General features: G+C 41.2%; 1 protein-coding gene across 1 annotated transcript in view; it reads left to right on the top strand.

Annotated features, from left to right (window-relative positions):
* Positions 1-16,434: 16,434 nt before the first annotated feature.
* The window catches only part of gpcpd1 (glycerophosphocholine phosphodiesterase 1), a 52,094-nt gene continuing 45,147 nt past the window's right edge, over positions 16,435-23,381 (top strand). The window contains exon 1 of the mRNA XM_028820227.2: positions 16,435-16,630. The gene's annotated coding sequence lies outside the window, so the exon portion shown is untranslated. The remainder of the gene's footprint in view (positions 16,631-23,381) is intronic.

Raw genomic sequence — 23,381 nt, 5'->3', positions numbered from 1 at the left:
TCTGCTAAATGATGTAAATGTAAATGAAATCTCGATGTTGTACTTGAAGCCCTAATAACCTGCTAGACAATACATAAGCATCGCACGAACCCTCCGCTATAATTTAATTACTGCTAACGACGATAAAACAGGCAGGATAACTTCAAAATAAACTTCAAAACATCAAACACATAAGTGGATAATAATAATAATAATAATAATAATAATAATAATTAATTTGCGGTGGGCTGGCGCCCTGCCCAGGGTTTGTTTCCTGCCTTGCGCCCTGTGTTGGCTGGGATTGGCTCCAGCAGACCCCCGTGACCCTGTAGTTAGTATATAGCGGGTTGGATAATGGATGAATGGATGGATAATACTGTAATAATAATAATAATAATAATAATAATAATGCAGAGGCTTAACCAAGAAAAAATGCCAACCCTGGATTACAAAACTAAAACGACCGAAACAATGAACAGAATGAACCACAGACACATGGAAGATGTGACTAAGTAGCGTGGAAGAGTTTAGTACTTTAGACACATTCAAAAAAATATTTGATATTATTTTGGAGAAACGAGATGAATGGGATTGGTGAATTAAATGAGTTAAATGATGAACAAGTTAACAGACGAGAATAGACAGGAGTCCCCGTGGACTGTGATGCTTGCTGATGACACTGTGATCTGTGATGAGAGTAGGAAGCAGGTTGAGGAGACACTGGAGAGGTGGAGATGTGAGAGGAGAAGAGAGGAATGAAGGTCAGTAGGACCACCAAGACAGAATACATGTGTGTGAATGAGAGGGAGGTCAGTGGAATGGTGAGGATGCAGGGAGTAGAGTTAGCGAAGGTGGATGAGTTTAAATACTTGGGATCAACAGTACAGAGTAATGGGGATTGTGGAAGAAAAGGTGAAAAAGAGAGTGCAGGCAGGGTGGAATGGCTGGAGAAGAGTGACAGGAGTGATTTGTGACAGACGGATATCAGCAAGAGTGAAAGGGAAGGTCTACAGGACAGTAGTGAGACCAGCTATGTTATATGGGCTGGAGATGGTGGCACAGGAGACAGAGCTGGAGGTGGCAGAGTTAAAGATGTGAAGATTTGCATTGGGTGTGACGAGGATGGACAGGATTAGAAATGAGGACATCAGAGGGTCAGCTCAGGTGGAACGGTTGGGAGACAAAGTCAGAGAGGCGAGATGGCGTTGGTTTGGACATGTGAGGAGGAGAGATGAGGGGTATATTGGGAGAAGGGTCCTAAGGATAGAGCTGCCAGGTAAGAGGAGAAGAGGAAGGACTAAGAGGAGGTTTAGGGATGTGGTGAGAGAGGACATGCAGATGATTGGTGTGACAGAGCAAGATGACGAGGACAGGAAGATATGGAAGAAGATGATCTGCTGTGGTGACCCCTAACGGGAGCAGCCAAAAGAAGAAGAAGAATGGCCCATTCTTAATAAAAAATTGTCTAATGTTCTCTAAAGAGAGTATAATGCCCATTTCAGACACTCCAGCTATTCAAGGTAAGAAAACAGCAAAAAGGTTTAAGTGCAGCAACATGGCTGAGGTGAGGCCCAGTCCAAACAAAACTGCTGGAATCCCACCTTATACAGCCTGCTATGGTGGGGGGTTAACTGTGTCTGGTATCTCTGCAGCCTGGAGCCTCCACCATGGAGCCACAGGTAGATGGAGTTTACTTGACGGAGGATTACATTTCAATGCACATACAAAACCCAGATAAGGCGAGTAATCCGGTTATGTTGTATTTCAGTAAAGATTCTTACTGGGGTTCTGGGGTTCAAGTGCCATTTTTATGCCTGTCTTGTTGATTTCAGTTCATTTTTCTATATTAACATTATTGATTATGTATACTTTCCTTATGTTTAAGTATCTTGCCATATGTACCATGTCTTTTGTGGGTAGTTCCCCAAGAGGCAGGGCTACCTGCCCATCACTGTAAGGGTCTGCCCTCAGCCCTATAAAGGCAGAGACAACCCACAGTCCTTTGTGATTCATTGGAATGCACTTGGCTGCTTGAAGTGTGTGTGAAGCTAATACATTTGTAAGCTAACAGAATGCAACAGACCTGCGCAGACTACAAAAATCTTTAAGAGTAACCTGGTTAAGTGTTTACATGGCCACATAACCAGGTAGAGACGTCTATGTGTGTTAACCCGCTTTCTCAGAGACCAATATCCCAGTTTCTCTAACAAGAATTAGCGTTTCCATGGCAGTTTAGAAAATGGGTTTCCGTGAATAACCAGGTTATTAAACTGCACGTAAACACAATGATATTTTGAGTCAAGTAGCCCTCGCACAACTCTAATCTTAACCATAGTGTAACCAGCTATAGAGGTCTGCAGCTAGACTCTACTGGTGCCCACTTGGAACTCCAGGGTGGCGCCTTCAGCTTGAAGAGACGGATACTTGGAAAAAGTGGGTTTAGCATTCCTCTTGGGATTAATAAAGTATCTATCTATCTATCTATCTATCTATCTATCTATCTATCTATCTATCTATCTATCTATCTATCTATCTATCTATCTATCTATCTAATCTTGCCAACTATGCTATCTATCTATCTATCTATCTAGCAAATAAATGGAGAGTTTATTGTTGTTGTATAGTTTTACAGTGAAACAGTGCCATCTAGTGGTCTTTTAATAATACATTTAGTTTCCACTTTAGAGTTTGTCATGATGGGTATTTTAATTCAGTTTTCTTGTAAAATCAAGCACCCTCTTTTTTAATTGCTTTAGTTCAATGTATTTATTTGGATGGAGCGTGGACAATCTAGATGGGAACTAGAGGCACAACTGGACATGTCTGACCACAATCTGATCCATCATCTATAAGCCTATTATAAGACAGCAAAAGCTATCATTATTTAACCTACAAATTCTTGTGTTTGGGGCTAGTTGTTATTTGTTATAATATTTATATTTTTCTTCAGCTTCAGTATAGTCTTCATTTCCTCTAAAAGACAAATGAGTGCCTTTTCCATCTATCTATTAATCTATTTATCTAAAGACTGTATTGCCTTTTAAGTCTCTTATTGTTTCCTGGTATTTTAGATTGCCAAAGCTTTGTGAACACCTGACCATCACACACCCATATGAGTTTGTTAGACGTCCCATTCCAAAACCAAAAGCAGTAAAATGGAGTTGATCCCCAAAACAGTCAACAATCTGCTTTGTACACGATTTTGGATTGTGTTTGTGGGAATGCGTGCCCCTTTAGTCAAAAGAGCATTTGTGAGTTTGGTTACTGATGTTGGAAGAGAAGACCTGGCTCACATTTGGCATGCCAGTTCATGTTCAGTAGGGTTGACCCTAGTTATTTCATTTGTCCAATTACTTCTGAGCCCCTGAAATGAAGGGATTGTGTTCAAAAAATGCTTTAGTGGCCTCACATTTTTATGCAATCGTTTTGTTCACCCCACTGAATTAAAGCTGAAAGTCTGCACTTCAACTGCATCGGAGTTGTTTCATTTAAAATTCATCATGGTAACGTACAGAACCAAAATTAGAAAAACGTTGTCTCTGTCCAAATATTTATGGACCTAACTGTATGTATGTATTTAATCCATATATATGAATCTCTAGATGGTTATACAGTATATAAACTAGATAGATAGATAGATAGATAGATAGATAGATAGATAGATAGATAGATAGATAGATAGATAGATAGATAGATAGATAGATAGATAGATAGATAGATAGATACTCACACACAGTGGTCTGAACACACCCCAGAATGATTAAAAAGAAAGTAAACTGCTCACTCGGCAGTCCCATTCACTGTAAGCCATTATGCTGATGTTCTGATGTTAATCAGCTTGTTGATTCAGTGGGCCTCTCTTGACGTGGTGTTGCCAGCCCAGCACACCACAGCATAGAAAATCACACTGACCACCACCGAGTTGTATAAGATGTGAAGAATGTCATTACCCACATTAAAGGAATGCAGACTTCTAAGTTCCAAGAGTCTGCTCTGCCAAATCTTATATAGTTTCACTATGTTACTAAACCAGTCCATCCTGTCACTGATCTTCACCTCAAGTTCTTGTAGCAATGCATCTCCTCCACATCCACTCCCTAAATAGTGAGCAGGTGTACAGCCTGTTTGGTGTGGCAAAAGTCAAAAAGCAGTTCTTCAGTTAAGCAGATTTTAAGTCGCAAACAACCAAGAAGCTAAGTTCTCCACTGGACTCCTCTCCTCTGTCTCCTACCCCATATCATGTGGACACTAGAAGGCACTCTTGCTCCTCAAACCCAACACAACAGACACCCGGCACAAGATAAAAGCACAAAGAACTTTTTATTTTAAGAAAACTCTTCACAAAGTGTTTCCCACAACCACTGCCATAATAATAACAGCACACACAGTTAATCTTCTTTCTCTGTCTTTTCTCCTCCGCTCCTCCCATAAGCTTCATCTACCTTCCACCCAACTCTGGCTCATTTCTGTGAGGTCGGTCCAGTCTTTTTATGTTAGCCAGCCCGGAAGTGCTTCTGCTCTGGGTTTGGCGGAAACATCATGCCCCATGTCTCTTCCACAGGACACCCTGGCGGCACCCACCGTACCCAACAGGGCTGAGATATTGAACTCCAAGTCCCATGGTGCCCTGTGGGAATCCAGGGCACTGCTGTAAACCAGGGCACCTGCCATCTAGCATTTTGGGGGAGGCAGTGCCTTCCCCACATCCTTCCATATTTTGGTTAGGTTGGGCTGCCGGCTGTCCCTTGTAATCAATACACCCCATTAGTGCCACATCATCTAAGAATTTTTGCAAATGGCGTGACCTGCTGTTGTATTTACAGTCCGATGTGTAATGAGTTAAGAGAAAAGAAGACGGACCTGTTCCTTGTGGTGCTTCAGTGTTGCTCACACAGTCCTTGAGTCTCAAAAACTGTGGTCTGCCCGACAGATAGTCCACCATCCAGGACACCACAAGCTCAACCATCTGCATATGTCTGAGTTTACCCTTTAAAGGAACGGCTGGGTTGTACCGAAGACTCTGGAGAAATCAAACAAAATATCATCCTCACAGTGCAGCCACCTTTGTGCAGGTGAGAATAAGTCTTGTGGAGAAGATGGGTAATTGCATCCTCCACTTCAATCTTTTTCTCTACCACAAGAAGACTCATATAGTCCAGAGACCTGTCTGTCATAATGTGAAAGTTAAGTGCCAATGGTCTGTAATTATATGATGAAGAGGGGCCTGCCTTCTTTGAAACAGGAAAAATTTAGGGTGTATACAATAGCACTGGCACTAGGAAGTCCAGAAGGTAGCATTCTTCTGGCATCTGCCAAACCCAAATTCATCCATCAGACAGCCAAAGTATCACTTGGGGTTAACCATTTTTACATAGAATTCCAAGTCTGAGAGATGCTCTGTGTTAATGCCAAGGAGGTTAACAATGAAACCCATGAACTCAATCATTCGGAGGGGTGTCCACATATTTTTGGCCATATAGTGTACTAGCCTTCCCCCGCGGATCTGCCTGTGTAGTAGTGAAACAGGCCTATGAGGATGGCCCTGCCCAGCTCCCCACTCCTGACATCACGCTCCCCAAACCTCGGTCCGCAGCCTCTGTCTCGGGTTAGTGCGAATATATCGCTCCTGAAAGCGAACTATGATTCTTATCTCGATGAGAGAAGTCACAAAATCAACCGGAATGTTCAAGCAAATTATAGAAATAAACCCGATCTATCTGTTAAGTAGTTCTCTCATGAAAAGCGGACAGACATACAGACCGACAGACAGATGTTGGATTTTATATAGAGAGAGATGATTAGCCCGAGGCTCAGCCACTGGTAGTATTCATAACTGCAATCTGTCATTACTTTCTTCTATCTGTTTTTACGCAATAATCGCATGATGGGGGCAAGACAGATTGGGAGCATGAGCTCACACAGTTGGGGGGGATAGGGGGGGGGCATTTGGATTTCATTGTTTTGTTATGCTGTTTGCGTAGTCAATGGAGGCTCTGATAGCAAGGAGTTTGAGTGTCCTGATAAAAACCAACAGCCAGGCCTTTAATGACCTCTTGGGCATGGCCATCAGCAGTGTGTCTGTCTGTGTAGAGAGTGTTGACCTCGTCGAGAGGTTTACTTACATCGGCAGTGACATTCACGTCTCTGGTGACTCTTCCTATGAAGTTAGTAGATGGATTGGGAGAGCATGGGGGGTCATGAGGTCGCTGTGGTGTGCTGGGGAGGCAGCATAAAGAAGAGGGACGCCTCATGCCTGGACAAACTGGTGAGGAAGGCAGGCTCTATTGTAGGCACGGAGCTGGACAGTTTGACATCCGTGGCAGAGCGACGGGCACTGAGCAGACTCCTGTCAATCATGGAGAATCCACTGAACAGGATCATCTCCAGACAGAGGAGCAGCTTCAGTGACAGACTGTTGTCACCGTCCTGCTCCACAGACAGACTGAGGAGATCGTTCCTCCATCACACTATGTGACTCTTCAATTCCACCTTGGGGGGGGGGGGGGGGGTAAACGTTAAAATTATACAAAGTTATTGTCTGTCTGTATACCTACATTGTTATCACTCTTTAATTTAATATTTTCTTTATTAGTATGCTGCTGGAGTATGTGAATTTCCCCTTGGGATTAATAAAGTATCTATCTATCTATCTGGGAAGGGGTGTGTGGCACTCCTGATATCTATGCAAAAGGACGAAGGTCCAAGTCTTTAGGGTCCTGGTGCTCCCTGTTTGTGAGACATGGATGCTATCCAGTGACCTGAGATGAAGACTGGACTCCTTTGGTACTTTGTCTCTTTGGAGAATCCTTGGGTCCCGCTGGTTTGACTTTGTGTTGCTCACAGAGTCCCGAATGAGGCACATGACCTGCACTGTGAGGGAGCGTCAGTTACGGCACTATGGCCATGTGATGTGATTCCCAGAGAGTGATCTGGCTTGTAAGATCCTCACTGTTGAGGACGAGGCCAAGGGGATGCCCAAGTAACACCTGGCTGCGGCAGATAGAGGGTCCTTTCCAGAGGGTGGGACTGGACTGCATGTCTGCCTGGGGGGTTGCCAACCAGGATCTCAAGCTGTTTTGTCGTGTGGCGGTTGCAGGCTTCCGAACCTGACCTGATGTGACCTGTTCAACATTTTGTAAGGTACACACAAACCTGATGGGAGATGAGCTCAAGGCCAGACATCTGAGCACAAAATTATAGAACTTGTCTCGATAATTCAACTATCCTTGTGGATCAGTTACAACCTGTTTGAAGGCCAATAGTAGGCATAACATGTTGAAACAAAACCCAAAGGGAAATTACACTAAGACTCCAAAAAAAGGCAAAGGGTTATAAACTGTTAAGCAAAACCAGGACAAAAGGCCCAAGACAAACAGTGTGATCCAAAGTTCAAAAACCCGCTAGAATATGAAATGCAAAACAAGAACATTTAAGACACAAGGGGAGCTGGCAATGGCAACTGTCGCAACTTAGGCAAATTAACACGATGCTCAAACAATGCAAGGGCCCCCTTTTTTATTTTCCCTAACCTCACACCATGTGACTGTTGCATAACTTGTGTTGCGTAGCAACAGGCAGACACAAGTGGAAAGGGCCGTGTGCAAAGAGCAGGTAAAGGTAGGGTTGGCAGCAGAGCTCCGGTCAATCGAGACCTTCAAGAGCGGCTAACTAACTAAAGTGAACAGAAAGGAAGGGCCGGCCCATTCTTACAGTGACTTTTTGCCTGATTATATATCTGATTTGTCGGTGACTTTCTTCCTGTTTTCTGTAGTATGTTTGTTACAATCATAGATTCTGAATGAACTTAATTGTTTTTCATTTTAATATATCTCATGTCAGTTTTGCCTAATCTTGTCTCAAGTCATAAAAGTGCAGACAGTCAGACATGACAGGGTGTTGCTTTGCATATCATCACCCCAGCACAGCTTCTTTTTCTGAGATGGCGCAGCTGGAAAGACACGTCAGGAAGACAAATGTCTCCGAGGGGGCATGCCTGATACTCTGCAGCAGTGTTACTAGCCACTTTATCACTGTGGCCCCAAAAAGAAACACGTAAAGAAGAATCAACGTTATCGGTAAAAGTACATTAAACAATTGAATTAATATAAAATAACTGGGTGGTACGGTCAAGTCAGATTTAGTTATATAGCACTTTTCAAACAACCAAAAGTGGACCAAAGTTCTTTACAAAAATAACATCAACAACAGATAATAAAAAAGATTTCAAACCATAATACATTTGAATACAAGTACTTCCTTTTCACTAAACTGTGAAAAAGAGGCATGGCAAGTATTATTTTAAGGTGGCTGATCACCAGTATAGTATTTTTTTCATTTGTTTCTCTACTGGTGGTCCTTACCCTCCAAGGGCTACTCCCAGAAGGTTGACAAATTGCAAATATTAAAATAATTCTTTACATTTATTTAGCACTTTTCAAACTGCTCAAAGCATTTTTGTTAGTGAGAGGGGTGCCACTTCAACCGCCACTAACTAATGTGTAGCACCCACCTGTATGATGTGACGGCAGCCATTTTGTGCCAGTAGGTTTCCCACATGAGTTGTTAGGCGGTCAAGCAGAGATAGGCAACCAGAGATGATTAGGGGGCCAGATTGACTAGGCTGTGGAGGGTTATTTTTGCCAGGACATTGGGGTACACTCTATTCTTTTTAAGAGATGCCCAGGAGTCTTTTATGACCACTGAGAGTCAGGCCCTCAGTTTTGCGTCTCATCCAAAGGGCGGCACTATTTTTACAGCACAGTGTCCCCATCACTGCACTGAGGCACTGGGATCCAAATACATAGACCACAGGGTAGGTACCCCTGCTGGCCTCACCAACACCTCTTCTAACAGCAACCCAAGCTTTTCCTAGATCGTCTCCCTTCCAAGTACTGGCTGGGCCTTGTGGACCTCCCAGGCTGGCACTGCCTCATGAACCCGACACAGACAAGCATGGGACAAAAGTTCAAGGCACACACAATATTTATTTTTCCTTTTTTTTACTTCATGGGAAATGCCTTCCCCTGATTTCCCACAGGCACAGCACAGTCTAAGCACAAGCACAGCACACACACAATTCACTTCCTTCTGTTTCTCTTTTCTTCCTTTCTCCTCCACTCCTCTGGTCAAGCTTTATCTTCCTCCTCCCAACTCTGGCTCCCTGAGTAGTAGCTGCTGGCTCCTTTTACAAGGCAGGTGCTTGATGACTCCTTTCTGGCAGCACTTCCAGGTGTGGAGGAAGAACTACCCATAAGGACTCAGCAGCTCCTGCTGCAGCACCCTCTGGTGGCGGCTGCGGATCCCAACAGGGCTGCACCAAACTCCAATTCCCATGAAGACCTACGGGAGTCCAAGGCACCACTGCAACCCAGGGGGGTTGTCATCTAGCGTCCCTGGGGAGGTAACGCTATAGCCACGCTTGATCCCCCAGCTGGGCAAGGGCCCCAGTTGCACGCTACAGCCTGAACATGCTGAACTTCTGGTGGATGATCTCTTGTGAAGTGCAGGTGGTATGGCTTGTTGAGCCAGTATGTTCACCACAAACTGTATTAGAAATTAGGTGGTGAAGGGGTGAGAGAGATAGTTAGGTAAGTAGAGACAGGGGTTGATTAGGGGGCCAGAATCGATGGGAACATCGGTGTACACCCAACTCTTTTTGAAAGATGCCCAGGGATCTTTAATAACCACAGAGAGTTAGGGTCTTGATTTTCCGAAGGACGGTGCCATTTCTACAGCACAGTGTCCCCGTCACTGTGCTGGGGCATTGGGATCCACATTCAGACCACAGGGTAAGCAGCCCCCTGCTGTCCTCGCCAACATCTCCTCAAACAGCAACCCAAGTTTTTCTTAGATGGTTTCCCATCCAAGTGTTGGCTGGGCTTGAACAGGCTTAGGTTCAGGTGGATGGCCTGTTCTGAAGTGCATGTTGTGTGCTGGAGCTGGGGAGTCCTCTACAGTGCATCTTCAACCTGAGCCTGGAACAGGGGAGAGTCCTGATGCTTTGGAAAACATCTTGTATCATCCCAGTCCCAAAGGTATCACGTCCTAGTGAGCTGAATGACTTCCAGCCTGTCGCTCTGACATCACATGTGATGAAGACCATGGAGAGGCTGCTGCTTCACCACCTGAGGCCACAGGTCCAACACGCCCTCGACCCTTTGCAGTTCGCATACCAGGAGAAGGTGGGAGTGGAGGATGCCATCATCTACATGCTACACCGATCTCTCTCCCACTTGGACAGAGGCAGTGGTGCAGTAAGAATTATGTTTCTGGACTTCTCTAGCGCCTTCAACACAATCCAACCTATGCTCCTTAGGGACAAGCTGACAGAGATGGGAGTAGAATTATACCTGGTGGCATGGATCGTGGACTGTCTTACATACAGACCTCAGTATGTGCGTCTCGGGAATTGCAGGTCTGACATTGTGGTCAGCAACACAGGAGCGCCGCAGGGGACTGTACTTTCTCTGGTCCTGTTCAGCCTATATACATCGGACTTCCAACACAACTCAAAGTCCTGCCACTGCTATAGTGGGCTGCATCAGGAGTGGGCAGGAGGAGGAGTATAGAAACCTCATCAAGGACTTTGTTAAATGGTGCGACTCAAACCACCTACACCTGAACACCAGCAAAACCAAAGAACTTGTGGTGGAATTTAGGAGACCCAGGCCCCTCCTGGACCCCGTGATTATCAGAGAAGACTGTGTGAAGAGGGTACAGACCTATAAATACCTGGGAGTGCAGCTGGATGATAAATTGGACTGGACTGCCAATACTGATGCTCTGTGCAAGAGATGACAGAGCCGCCTGTACTTCCTTAGAAGACTGGCATACTTCAACATCTGCAGTAAGATGCTGCAGATGTTCTATCAGATGGTTGTGGCTAACACCCTCTTCTACGCAGTGGTGTGCTGGGGAGGCAGCATTAAGAAGAGGGACGCCTCACGCCTGGACAAACTGGTGAGGAAGGCAGACTCTATTGTAGGCACAGAGCTGGACAGTTTGACATCCGTGGCAGAGCGACGGGCGCTGAGCAGACTCCTGTCAATCATGGAGAATCCACGGCATCCACTGAACAGGATCATCTCCAGACAGAGGAGCAGCTTCAGTGACAGACTGCTGTCACCGTCCTGCTCCACTGACAGACTGAGGAGATCGTTTCTCCACTACACTATGCGACTCTTCAGTTCCACCCGGGGGGGTAAACGTTAACATTATACAAAGTTATTGTCTGTTTTTACCTGCATTTTTATTACTCTTTAATTTAATATTGTTTTTTTGTATCAGTATGCTGCTGCTGGAGTATGTGAATTTCCCCTTGGGATTAATAAAGTATCTATCTATCTGTCTATGTGGTAGGCTGCTGGATAAGGAGAAGCATGTGAGAGTCTCGTTTTAGACTTTTTTAAGGTCAGTGATTACGAATATAATGTTATGTTTGATCTTTTGCGAAAGATCCATGGACCTCTATCAGAGGGTGAAAATGACACATTTCTATTACAATCGCGAATAGACTTTAAATGTTTAAATTGAAGCACACATTATAACATTTCAAATACTGAACACAACTACTCTTTATTATATAGTTCTATCTCATGAAGTAAATTATTATGTTTCTTGCGAATACCCCAAATTAGTTTTAGATTTATGTACTTTTATATTCTGCCCTGGGTTCAGCAGCTACAATGACATTGATATTGTTCATTCAACGTAAATTTTCTCTTTCAAGCAACTTAAGATTAGTCATTTAGTGTTGTAGCTTGAAATATTTGGTTTCAGATCTCAATCAAAGTAAAAAACATTGTTTGTACCAAAGTAAGTTATGGTGGAAAGAATAAACATAAAAATCCTATTTCAGTTAACCTAATATTTTAGGGTGTTCGTGTGCTGTGTGCGAGGGCCGTTTGTATATTCTTAATAATAATAATAATAAATTTTATTTATATTGCACTTTATATTTTAGCAATCCCAAAGTGCTACAGAGTAAAAATAGAATAATAAAATAAAAAAGAACAGAAGAGTCTATAAAATACTTTAACAAAATGACTTTCTAAAAAGATGAGTTTTTAGGTTTCGCTTAAAGGCCTCAGTCGACTGTGGGGCTCTCAGGTAATCAGGGAGGGCATTCCACAGCCTCGGCGCCACCGATGAAAACGCCCTGTCACCCATGCTGCTGAGCTTAGTTCTGGGGACTTGAAGAGTGTTAGTGAGTACAGAGCGGAGGGAGCGTAAGGAGTTATGGGGGGTAAGGAGTTCCTGTAGATAAAGAGGGGCATGTCCATAAATGCACTGATGGGTAAGAAGGGAGACCTTGTACTCTATTCTGAATGAAACAGGGAGCCAGTGAAGGGTTTTCAGGATTGGGGTGATGTGATCATACTTTCGCACCCTCATCAGGATCCTGGCAGCGCTGTTCTGAATATACCGGAGTCTCTGGATACTCTTGCCAGGAATCCCAATGAGGAGTGCATTACAGTAATCCAGCCTGGAAGAGACAAAGGCATGGACGAGCTTCTCTGCATCTGCCAGGGTGAGTAATGGGCGGAGTTTGGCGATGTTCTTGAGATGGTAAAAAGATGACTTACAGAGATATTTGATGTGGGTGTCAAAAGTAAGTTGGGAGTCCATTCTAACACCCAAATTAGTAACAGATGTGGAAAGAGGAATATTTTGGCCAGAGAAAGTAATACTGGTGATGTGATATTCTTCTGGTCGAACTTTCCAGTGTATTGGCTTTCCAACTGCCAAAAAAGAATAACACTTTCCCAAGTGGAGTGGATGTGGCTATACAGGTCTGGTCACTTTTATAACGGAGGATTTCTGGTAAGTAACCCTGATTCTCAGCTGTTAATTTTAAGTATAAGAACTCGTTATAAAACATACTTTCAAGAAGGCTGTAGAAACGTTTAATAATTTTTTGTTGTATATTTCAGATTTACACTGCAAAATGCTTGTGTATTTGCACTAGATTTTTAAATAAATATAAAAAGTACAGCATTGGAATGTGTTATGTTCATAATATTTCTAATAGCATTAAACAGGTTATGACCAATAAACATTTTAAATTGTAACAACTTAAAAAAATGGATTTACTTCAGTATAAAACAAGTGAATTGCACCCAATCACTCTAAATGATTTGCCTCAACTTGAAAATTGTGGGTTCAATAAGATAAAAAGAATTATATTGATTCAGATTGAAAATATTAAGTGTGAATCATTACCTTAATTATTTTAAGTTGAATGGAGGTTATACTTTTTTCAGTGTAAGTTTTCATCCTTAATGTCTGTAACAGAGTAGTCCTGGATGCTCCGCAGCAGATTCTTAAAGCCCTGGCCTGCACTACTTTTAACTGACTTAATATTGAGCTAGGAGAAAGTATGGTGAAATGACACCTTTGATTGGCTAACTAAATAGAATACAAATGCAAGCTTTCGAGGCAGCTAAGGCCCCTTCATCAGGCAAGGTGTAACAAAGAAACTGAAAAATACTCTAGCTTATATTGGGACAGCAAAGTGATTTTTTTCTTTCATCTTAACAACCTTTTTGTTCAAATGTTAGTAAAATTAATAAACCTGAGATGAATTAACCCTGAAAGAAGAGAACTAATAAAATGTAGAGATAAGATAACCATCACTCTGGACAAACCAGCATATTAATTCTATTAGACCTCAGTGCAGCATTTGACACTCAGGTCAGACATGACATTCTATTGTCCAAAATGGAGAACATGCTGGGTATCTCTGGCACTGCCCTCCAGTGGTTCAAGTCCGATCTGACTGATAGGCAAGAGTTTGTTAGTCTTGGCGACAGCAGATCCAGCTCAGCGCCAGTCACACTAGGAGTTCCTCAGGGCTCTGTCCTACGCCCACTTCTCTTCTGTATTTACATACATCCCTTTGGCCATATTATTCGTAGCTTTGGACTGGGTTATCATTTTTATGCAGACAATACTCAACTTTATTTTAATGTTAAAAGTGGAACTTCATCAGAGCTTTCTCAGCTCACAACCTGCCTCAGTGAAATTAATACCTGGATGGAGCAGAACTCTTTAAAATTAAATTGCAACAAATCTGACCTCCTGCAAATTGGGACTAAAGTGCAACTTAATAAAATGAGCTCCTTCTCAGTCCATCTTGGCGGTGATCTCATCAGACCTGCCTCTACTGCAAAGAATCTTGGTGTCATTCTTAATTCCTCCCTTTATTATTCCGCCCACATAAACCACATTAAGAAACTTTCTTACTTTCACCTCCGTAACATATCCCGTGTTCGCTCCTTCCTCTCCTTTTCTAACGCTGAGAAACTTGTCCATGCTTTTATCACATCCCGCATCGATTATTGTATCTTGCTGTTGGCAGGTGCCCCTTCTAATCTTCTATCTCAGCTCCAGCTTATTCAAAACTCGGCTGCAAGAGTCCTGACACGGACCAGCAGCAGCAAGCACATCACACCCATCCTGCTTCACCTTCACTGGCTCCCTGTGTCTTACAGAATCGAATACAAAATCCTACTAATAACCTACAAAGCCTTAAACGACCTTGCGCCAAACTACATCAGTGACCTTCATCACTCTGTGCCTGTCCGCCCACTAAGGTCCCCTGATTCTGGAAATCTTGTTGTGCCCCTCACTAATCTACACTCCATGGGTGACAGCAGGGCCTTCAGTTGTATAGCACCCAGACTCTGGAATGACCTACCGAAATTAATCAGGTCAGCTGACTCAAAACTCATCTGTTCAGGAAGGCTTTTAGCTCTACTTGACTTTATTACCCTTCTCTCAGTTTACCTCTCTGTCAAGATGCTCATGTAACCTGTGAGTGTGCGCAAGACCAGGGGTTCTCAAAGTCGGTCCTGGGGGCCCACTGTGGCTTCAGGTTTTTCTTCCAACCAAATTCATAATCAGTGACAACACCTGATAACACTGATCACAACTAATTAGCTGGTAGTTTTTTTCCTCTTCTCTTATTCTACATTATGAAAGCACCACAGCATGATTTTTACATTTATAAGACATTTAGGAATATTTCCATTTTTGCCAGAGATTTAAATGCTTAACCATCTTTTTTTTGATTGTATTATATTTTGCCCTTTTTCTGTGCAGTTTGCTCCCTTCATTGAATCTTAATAATGACAACCAGCAGAGCAGACAGCCAGGCAAACAACACTGAATAATCAAAGGCTGCTACTACTTTAGCGTTAGACCCACTAATTAGAAAATAATGAATGAATTAATTAAACAATTAGAACACCTGGCAAAAAATAGAATGAAAATCAAGATTAAAATATTGTTAAAAAGAAAAAAAAATACATTATTCCCATATAACTGATTGGTAAATTATTTATTTATCTGGTTTGTACAATGCTATATACTGTATACCCTGCCGTTCTATCTTAAACTCTGTGAAGTGCCTTGAGCATGGGAAAGGCGCTATATAAATAAAATGTATTATTATTATTATTATTATTAGAGAAAGTCCTGTAAGGTTTTTTTTTTGAAGTCCATTGTCTGTAAGATAGGCCTCTGATGTAGTCAGCTGGTCAATCAGTCCACATATCTGGTCATAAAACTCTTGCCTCTGTTCAGACCATTTTGTGGAGTATTGAATTTAAGCATAAGTTTGTATTCCCATTCTCTCCAATCCTGTTGGGTCTTGAAATTACCCATAAGCACAGTGACCCTCAGATCCTTTATGCTGTGGCCATTACTGTAAAGTGTGCTGCCATGGGAAGATCAACACTGTTGTGATTGATATGAAATCTATGTGAGTTCATTCGCTGGCGCAGTGTCTGACCAGTTTCCCCTCCATACAGTCCAGTGTTGGGGCACCTTATTAGGTACACCACATTAGCAGATTTGCATGTGAACAAACCCTTCTGGCAATGTGGTATGACTACACTACCTGATCTGTCGTGTAGATATGTGCACAGGTGCCACACCTGTTCTGTAGGCAGGGAGATGTGCCACCTGCTGCTGAGCCACACATTGAGTTTCGGATAATCAGTTGTTTCAGGTTTGGTGGTTGTCTATATGCAAGGAGGGGAGGTTCTGAGAATATATCCTTCAGTTTATTGTCTTTTTGTACCACGGGTTGAAGCTCTTTCATAATTTTGCGAAGTGTTTCCAGATGTGGATGATAATATTGAGCTAACAGCTTCGCCACAAACTATAAAGCCCAAAATATAAAGTCTTCTATACCGTCAGCAAACTACCCCTAGAAACACCCCACTCAGACCCATCTTAGGAACGTGTAAAATTAATCACATTTTTGCATTTATCTTCTACTTATTTTAACATGCGTCCAACCAAACGTTCGCTTTCAAACAGTCACTTTATTTACCATTTGCCTAACCGGCGGCAACTTCCACTACGCTCCACGTGCGTTGGGCGGCTGCGTAAACAGATTCCAGTTGATTGATTGGTGTTACCACCAATGGGCTGCCGAGTGTCATTCTACGTAATCCAGATTGCGCGAGAGGGGTGGGCGGTATTTCCGATAATGCAGCAAGCTGTTATCTGCCATTCACATTACTACTGTATGTCTGGCTGACAGACTTTGACTCTTCGCTGTTCGAGTAACCGCCTTTGGCTATTGTTGCTCATTTCTACGTAGAATCACTGGTGGAGAATGTTGCCGTAGGGTGGAGAGAAGGTGAGTTGTGTGTCATGCCCTTGCATTGTACGGACGTGTGTACGCGGCGTCTTTAAACTGGAAGCCGGCAGGACGGCAGGATCCGGCTTGAGGCGGTTCGGGCTGCAATCGCAATTGTGCTTCTCCCGTTGCTTTAAAGCCAGGAAATGGGTCAGATATGACGAAACCAATCGTAAACGTGCCACGCGACTCTTGAAACACCAAGTTTGAAATGTTAACGGGCCGTGATGGCTCTGCGCTTGATTCAGATCTGTCCGATCTGTACCTCCAGGGAGCGTTAATGACTTGACTCTAGAGGTAAATGGAGCCTGCGGATTACTGTAACATTAATTACAAATACTTTCAGGCGGTAACAGCTGAGATAGCGAGCTCTCCTTGAATTCCAAATCTGTTGATTCAAGATTTAAAGTCTGATATGGCAAGGAAAAGGAAAGCGGAGGAAAATCAACCCGTCTTCTGCCGCGCGTCTTGTTATGCCGTGGTTAATTTGTATTAATGAATTTCTTGCTTATAGATAGATGACTTTATTAATCCCAAGGGGAAATTCACAACTTTTATTAATATTTAACGTAGTCAAGTTTCCAAGTAGTATGTATGATCATTTCCAGATATAAAGTACATCGTCACAAAGGATAGAAATGACGGAATTGATTTTTATAAAACGGAGTCGTTGTCATTCATGTTGACGTAAACACGCGTATTTTCTCCGTTCTGAGTATGTGTCAGATATAATTAGTTTTGGGCAAAGACAACATATTTAGGGAGTGTCTCATTCCTTGAGCTGTTAAATTCTGGATTGTTTTTTATATTGTTAATAGTAATTATTCATCTTCTTCGCACTTCCCTCGAGCGTGAGTCCTTAAGATAAGTTGTACGGTAGGTTGTTGACTTTTCTTATTTCCTTGTATCCTTGTAATGGTGCCATATGCTTTGTAATTTCCTGCTGCAAACAAATTTCACAGGGAAAATAAAGTCTACATAACCCTGCAACATTCTTCTTAATATGTTTGAACAACTACCAGTCTCTTTTGACTTGTATTTATAGGAGTGTATATGTTTTATTGTTATTTTTGCTGATGACTGTACTTTGAGAGACCCGATCAGAGATGGGGATGTGGTGCCATATCCGGAGGGAATTGGATCGTTTGGCCAGTTGGTGCCCCTTCAACAACATTAACTTGAAATCTTTGAAAACCGTGTAAATAATTGAGGGTTTTAGGAGACACTCCTCAACTCATCTTGCACCCCAAGGTATAAACACTATCTATGTGAACAGGGTGGAATCATTTCAGTTTCATAGCACAACTGTCACTGGCTGTCAGACCCTGGATGGAAACATAACCGCTCTCATCGAAAAAGCTCATCGGCTGGTGTTTTTTCCTTCATCAACTCTGGTCAGTGTTGGTTTAGTTTTACAGCGGTGTCATTGAAAGCATCATCCCTCTCACTGTCTGGTATGGCAGTGCGTCTGCTCACACAAAACAAACTGCAGCAGGAAAGATTGTAGGCCTGAAAACTGGAGTCCATTGTGGTACTCCTGTATGCATCACAGGTCAGGAAACGAGCCGGAAACATAATCAAAGACTAGACTCGCCCAGATAGCCATCACTTTGAGTTATTGCCATTGAGGAAATATTATGGGTCAGTAAAGGCAAGAATTACTCGACATCGACCGTTTCTTTCCTAATACAGTTACTTTGTTTAAATGCGGTCTCTGATTCCTCTGTCTTTTCCCAATTTCTGAACTCCTCCATCCAATCTAAATTACATTCATCTTGTGTTTATCAAACAAGTCTTTATAAAATATATTGCTTGGTAGGGGTGCAGCTCTAAGTTACAATATTGTTTTATTGTTTGCTTCAACTTGCAAGGCTTAATGTACAGTACTTTTATTGCTGCAAAATATCTGCAGGTTATAATTCTACTAGTTCTTCCCTAAAGAAGGCCTTTTTGTAATATTCTCAAATTTCCTAAACCTTAAATTTAAACCTCTGGCAGTTTAATGCTTACCTTTTCATCATTTTAGGTCATTAATTGCATTTCAACTGATTAAATTCTGAAGAAAAACTGAGGTATTCTAAAATTTTTGACTGGTAATGAATGTGAGCTAGAAGTAATATTCATTTTTTTCCACCTAAGTATAGATAGATACTTTATTAATCCCAAGGGGAAATTCATATGCATCAGTAGTGGTTTGCGGTACTGAAAATATATTTTTCTACATGTATTTAAGGAAAGTATAGCAAGAATTCTAATTCACCCTTTATAACTTAACTATATTATCTCAAATTGAAATAAGTCTGTCTCTCTCTCTCTTTATGAGAATCTGTTTAATTCTTTTTCAGAATGTTTTAAGAACTTATTCATGTAATTCTAAAATAAACATTGCAAATATGTGCTTGACTTTTTTCCTCTGTATGCGTTTTTTTTTTTTTTTTTTAAACATATGAAGAATATTTTAGATTGGGCTTTCTGTTCATATTTTTCTCTTTTTAGATGGGTCTCAATGCTGAGATCTTTGGATTAAATTTGAAGCCTACATTTGTAATTACTGTGTTAAGCTTTTTTGTTTGTTTGAGTTGTATTCAGTTCTAAATGTTTGTTTTGTTGGCTGAAAATATCGTATATCTGCAATCAAGTGCTATTTCTCAAATAAGCAATTTTATAGCTTAACCACTCTTATGCAACAGCATATTTTCTTGCTCCACTGCTGCCGTGTTGCATTTCCTCATTTGTGATATGTGACCCCTGTTCACAGGGATTTTCGGTTTTCTGTTTCTTGTGAGTATAGCCCTGCTTTCTTCTTTTGTTAAATTCATGTGAGTATTGTTATATATGTAAAAAATTGGAAGCATCCTTGACATTCCAGTCATTCTTTTTTCTACCCTGCTTATTGAAGAAAGAAAAGAGCAGATCATAATCGGAAGTGTAATTTGACCCAGAGATGGATGGAATAATGTCAGCTGTCCCTTCTTGTGTGTTGTAAAAGGCAACTAAAACATGTTGGCTTCAGGTAGGGCATCTGAAGTTAAAACGTTGAGCGCTAGTATCCTCCCACCACCACACAAATGATGATAGGGATAAAGTAAGTGTAAAAAGTTACATGAAAAGAAAAGTAGTTGTTGGTCTGTCTACTTAACATGCATTCTGGTCCAGGAGATTGTGATGAGCTAAGATGGTTGGGTATATGTCTATTATAAAAAAAATATATTATATATATATATATATCTCTTGGAAGGAGACGAGCCGTGACTTTTTCAGAGAGACACTTTCATGTCCCGCGAGACAAGTCTTTGTTGCAAGAGATTCCCGGGGCTGGAAATAAAAGACAAAGAGTAGATGACAAAGTAGAACGTTGTAAAGAATTCAAAAACGTTGGTGTGATACACATGCAGAGCAGGTTAGAGATAATGGACGTACTAAATTCGAATGTATCAAAAAAAGGATAGTAAAGATTGCATTAGCGCAAACAAACAGAAATTATTACTCTGTCAAATAATGCAACAGCGAAAAAAGATCGAATATATTGTTGGGATTTAAAGTTTAAGTCAACAGACTTGTAGATCGTCTAATTTGTGTTGCCATCAGGCTAAAAAAAAAAGTATGAAGAGATCTATCCTCGTGAATTAAAAGATTGGTTGTTTGGTGAAAGTGCAATCCCACGAGAGAAAATTTCAAGCCCTGCGAGACAAGAGCTTAGGCAAAGAGATTTCGAAAAGTCCTGCCCACATAACCACGCACTCGGTTCAATCATTTCTCATCCACTCGTGGGCAGTTATACGTTGGGTTGTCCCAATGTACTTCCAAACACGGAATCAAAGTTCAGTGCAATATTGATGAAAAGGTAAAAGCGAAAAGAGATTGAATATGTGGATATCGGTGATGTGACAGAAGTATGGAGATATTGTTTGGCTTTAAAGTTTTAAGTCGGAGACTTGTAGATCGTCTACTTTGTGTTGCTGTCAGGGAAAAGTAGTGTTCCTTCACAATGAAGAGGCCTATGCGCGAGAATTAAAAGTTTTGTTTGTTCGTTGAAAGTGAAATCCACATATGCAAGTGGCAGAGATGCGAAGTTGCTGGAGCGAAGCGCAGGTTTGGCGAGCGAAGCCCCCTAGTCGCTAAAAGAAAAATGTATGGGCTTTTGTTTATTTTTACATTGCAAAAAAACCTTTTAGATATATATTTGAGGATCTGATTTTGTGCCCAGTGGGGGCTGGGTGGTCTCGTGACCTCGGAACCCCTGCAGATTGTTTTTTTTTTTTTTTTTTTTGTTCCCCCCCCCGCCCTCTGGAGTTTTGTTTTTTCTGTCCTCCTGGCTATCGGACCTTATGTTATTCTTTGTTACTTAGTATTGCCGAATCTTATTTTTATATTTTTCTTTTTTTTTATTTCATCATCTTGTAAAGCATTTTGAGCTACATCAATTTTATGTATATAGCACATTTTCATACAAATTAACAGTACTTCAGATTTCACAAGGGTATGGTGCATGTTACCATATGCACCATACTCCTGTGAAATCTGAAGTACCTGCTTTTTATATACTATATATACTCCCGTATAAATTGGGTCTTTAAACCCGAAAAATCGATCATAAAATCAGACCCCGACTTATGCGCCCGTTCAAATATGCAACTCTTGATTTTTTTTTTGTTTTTTTACATCTTCTTGCCTCCTCCAATCTCACACCAGTTTCTTAGACACATCAAATTTTTTTGCAGCAGTGCAGTTACCAATTTCTTTCGCCACTTCAATGACTTTTAATTTAAAACCAGCTTCATATTTACATCTGATCAAACGCCCTTTCGTTGATAAGGGATGCTCTTATGATTGATTGATTTATTTATTTATAAAGCACTTTAAAAACAACTGACCAAAGTGCTGTACAATAAAAACCCAACATATCAGACACACAATAACCAAGGGTAAATGAAACTGAAACACATAAACACATAAGAGCTGAAGACATTCATAATTAAAAGTATACAGATGGCCAACATATCATACTGGGTTAAAAGCCAGAGAGTAAAAGTGTGTTTTTAAATAAGATTTAAAGACAGCTAGTGAAGGAGCCTGCCTAACGTGCAACGGCAAATCGTTCCAGAGTTTTGGGGCTGCAACTGGAAAAAGCCCAATCACCTCGGAGTTTGCATCATACCTTGGGAACACGTAAAAGCATCTGCTCTGCTGACTGGAGAGAGCGAGACGGTACATAAGAGTGCAGCAATTCATACAAATAAAATGGGGCACGAAAAACGTGTATGAGGATGTGAGATACAAAAAAGACAAAACAGTGCAAATGTCGCTTCGGAACAGTTTGGGTATTACGGTGTGGTCACGTAGGCACAATACATAGGAAAAAAAAAGGCTGTGTGCTCCGTGGTTGCTCTCTCAGGTGGGCGTTAGCATATCATAATTTCTTGGACCAATAACATGAGTTTTCCGCATTCGACTTATATGGCCAAAATAAAATACCGGAAATTGTACTGTAAAATCAAGCCCTGACTTGTACGTGGGAGAACATAAGCTCGAGTATATACTGTATTTTTTATTTAGATAAAATTTTGTGATGAATTGAAGCACCTTGCATGGATAAAATATAATAAAGCTATAGTGATTTAAAATGTTAATGTTAAAAATGAATTACTACAATACGCCCCAACTCATAGCTGTCACAGTGCAAATTCGGTGGACAAGTCCGGACCAATGAAGATGTGCATCTGCTCTTTAACCTTTCCAGAGTCCCAAAAAAAATCAATTTCCTTGTGTAATGACCTTCTGAGAGATGATTGGGTAGTTTTTGCTGTTGGTTACAGCACAGGGTTTGTGAAACAACTTCCAGGGTGTTGTGGGGTACTGCCTCATTAGCAAATTTAAATAGGAAAGACTAGGGGGCTTCGCTCGCCAACCCCCGTGTTTGGTTTTCCGGATACACACTTTTAAGATTTTTTTTTACTTTGAATTGTTGCTATTTCATTAGTTTCACTTTTATTTCAAAACTTCTGTAAAAACAATATTTGTAAGTCCCAATATGCTGAATCTTTTTAATGAGGTCAGGATAGGTTTCTCTGTTTGGAATTTCAGCACAGACAAAACGATCGACATCATCAGCAGTTACTTTTTTTGTTCGTAAAGAAAAATTATTAAGTAGAGTTCTGCATTGGACTCCTGTCTGTAAAGTCGTGCTATTTTCCTGTCACAGTTCCAAAAGTACATGGGGTTACCAAAGTGATACCCCAGCTTTTCTCTAGGTTTTTGTACAAGGTCTAGACAGAACATTTTTGACTCCTGGGGTAATTTTAGCTTTTTAAATAAGCAGACAGTGTATATATATTTATCTAACAAAGTAACCAATAAATGCATGTGCGGTAAACTCCGTTTTTGAAATTCTCAAGATTCTTTATTTGTCACATGCATAGTTATACAGGACAACACGCAGTGAAGTGCATCCTGATCTGCTTACCAAAAACTGTGCAAAGTTAGAAGAATATCAGTTAGATTATCAAAAAGTCATAGATTGAAAGATAACAATATAGTAGAACATAATAAATAAGTAAAATTAAATGTTAAGGTGCAATAGTGTAGTAATTATTGTGCAAAACCAAAGTTAGACTGGTGCATAGTTAAATGAAGCATTTTGTTTGCACTACTGCAATCTTTACTTTCTTTTTTTATATTTTCTAATTTTCCTACTTTCATATCCTTTAACTTTCTCCACATGTGTATAGCGCCATTTTTTTGAGCCTTTCTA

This window comes from Erpetoichthys calabaricus, chromosome 15 (assembly GCF_900747795.2).
Source record: "Erpetoichthys calabaricus chromosome 15, fErpCal1.3, whole genome shotgun sequence".
Classification (NCBI taxonomy): Eukaryota; Metazoa; Chordata; class Cladistia; order Polypteriformes; family Polypteridae; genus Erpetoichthys; species Erpetoichthys calabaricus.
The sequence above is the reverse complement of the archived record's forward strand: the minus strand, read 5'-3'. Positions and strand labels throughout refer to the sequence as shown.